Here is a 2954-nt window from a genome sequence, read left to right on the forward strand (position 1 = left end):
CAAAGACCAGCCCAGAACGATGTGGGAAGGGGCTACATGGGGTGTGACTAGCAGAAGGTGAGGACCATTGGGGACCATTTTGCTGGTTGCCAACCACATCCACTATTACCCTTGGGGTTTCCCTCTAAGCCACTGACATCCATTCTGGAAGTTTCAATGCTGGCAGATGATCTTGTCAGATAGTTGATAAAAATTTCTAGATATCAGTCAGGACTCAAAGAGTCCTTACATGGTTTGTGGAGTGAAACATCATGGGGTCGCAGTTGTCCTGTCATGACACCAGGAAAGCCACCAAAATGTGTACATATGCAGCAAGGACAGCCAAGCACATCTGCTGTCTGGCTGACAGCAGGTTAAGGTGCTGTTGATGGTAAGATGTTTACTGATTTCAGAAATGTTATCATGTGACCAAATGTGCATTTCAGAATTCATCAAATACAATATTTTACATAAGAATGAGAAATGGTGGCTCCAGAGTTAACTCAGAGACTCAACACCTTCTTCGGGGACCCAGGTTCCTTCCATCTTCACATCTAACACCCTCAGCATATCTGCTGTGTCCCTGGATCGTTCCCCTCAAATCACAAAATGCCTGAATGCAATTCTAATCGTCCTATGTGGGCCCAACTCTTCCCCTCAAGTGCCTCCTTTTGAGAACAAAGAAACCTTTCCCAGAGACATCCAGAAGATTTTCCCTCTTGCCTCATTGATGGGAAATTGTTACTGCCTGTGTTTGTCAGTTGCATATGTTGGCAAAACTCAGCGTGATTTAAACTAGATTGAAGTTTATTCTTTCTCACATAAAAGAAGTCTGAAAGTAGGTGGTGCTGGTGTGCCGGCTCCATAGTTTCAGTATAACTGGAGACTCACCACCTAGCTTACGTGATTTCACTCTCAAATTCACCTCATGTTCCAAAGTAGCTGCTGGAATTCCAGCCATCAGATCCACGTTGTAGACCAGAAGTAGCAAAACAAAGGGCCAACGTTTGTTCCTCAGCAGAGTCAGCAACCTTCTCAGATGTCCCACGAGCATTTCTATTTACATCTTGTTGGTCAGAACTTGGTCACATGGCCATATCCAGCTGCAAGAAAATCTAGAAACATTTTTCAGCAGAGCACTGTGTCACCCTAAATAAAATGTGACTCTTTTTTTTTTAATTTTAGATGTTGGGGTTAGGAGTTTATTAATTAATTCATTTATTTTTGCTGTGTTGGGTCTTCGTTTCTGTGCGAGGGCTTTCTCTAGTTGTGGCAAGCGGGGGCCACTCTTCATCGCGGTGCGCGGGCCTCTCACTATCGCGGCCTCTCGTTGTGGAGCACAGGCTCCAGACGCGTAGGCTTAGTAGTTGTGGCTCATGGGCCTAGTTGCTCCAGGGCATGTGGGATCCTCCCAGACCAGGGCTCGAACCCATGTCCCCTGCAGTAGCAGGCAGATTCTCAACCACTGTGCCACCAGGGAAGCCCGACTCTTTATTATTAAGGAAGAAGACAGGAGAATGGATGTTAGGTGCTGCAATCTGTGTCGTCCACAGTCCTCATGCTTAAACCAGGCCCTGGTCAGGGGGCAGGATTACTAGGATTGATGTAGATGCATCAAGATTTACTCCCGGGTGGACACGGGTTACATTCCTTGAGAGGTGGATCCCTGAACAAAACCCGAATTGTTTTGTTTTGTTTTCATTCATAGACATTTATTCCAGAAAAAGAAGACTTAATGGTCACACAAAAATATTTTTCTTTTTTACATGAATATTTATGGCAGCTTTTGATGTGTAATAACCCAAAACTGGAAAAGACCCAGATGTTCCTCAAAGGTTAATGGTTAAACAGGCTGTAGTACATCCATTCCATGGAACAATACTCAGCAATAAAAGCAAACAATTGATACATGCAACATGGATGCATTTTTTAAAAAAATTCTATTGGAGTACAGTTGATTTACAATGTTGTGTTAGTTTCAGGTGTACAGCAAAGTGAATCAGTTATACATCTACATATATCCACTCTTTCTTAGATTCTTTTCCCATAGAGGCCATTACAGAGTACTGAGTAGAGTCCCTGTGCTATACAGTAGGTCCTTATTAGTTATCTGTTATACATACAGTAGTGTGTATATGTCAATTTCAGTCTCCTAATTTACCCCTCCCCCCACATCCCCCCTGGTAACCATGTTTGTTTTCTACATCTGTAACTCTATTTCTGTTTTGTAGATAAGTTCATTTGTACCCCTTTGTGAGATTCCACGTATAAGCGACTTCATATAATATTTGTCTTTGTCTGACCTCACTCAGTATGACAACCTTTAGGTCCATCCACATTGCTGCAAATGGAAAACCTGAACTGTTAACATTGAAGAAGCAGATAAAGCAGTCACTACTGCTTATGGACCAGCAATCATTGCCCCTCCCCACCTTTCTTGCTAACAGAACCTTGATTTTGTTCAGGGACCAGACTGCCAGTTCTTCAGCAGAGGCTGAGCCCCTCCCCAGTCCCAGGGGTGAGTCTCGATTAGTCTGAGACACCTGTGGGAATTCCATTCTCTCTGCCAGTGTTTGGTTTAAGATTGGACGTGTAATACGATTTTGGCCTATGACACGTGAGGGGATGTTCTTTGGGAGACTTCTGGAAAGACTTCTCAGAGGCGAAAGGAGAAGCGGCTATTCTTAGCTTCTGAATGTTGTTGTCTGCATGTGATATCTGGAACTGCGGAGCCATCTCGTGACTCTAAGAGAAGTTAGGGTACAAGGACAAAGACCAACATGATACAGATGGCAGAAAAACGAGAACGCGATATGGTGGAATATTCATAGAATGGAATCCTACTTAGTAATAAAAATGAACTACCGATACATACAACTATTTGGATGAATCTCAAAAACACTGTCTGAAGCAAAAGGGTCAGGCACAAAAGAGTATATATAATATGATTCCATTCCTAGAAAGGTCGAGAACAT

This window comes from Lipotes vexillifer, unplaced genomic scaffold (genome assembly GCF_000442215.2).
Source record: "Lipotes vexillifer unplaced genomic scaffold, Lipotes_vexillifer_v1.1 scaffold422, whole genome shotgun sequence".
Taxonomy (NCBI): Eukaryota; Metazoa; Chordata; class Mammalia; order Artiodactyla; family Lipotidae; genus Lipotes; species Lipotes vexillifer.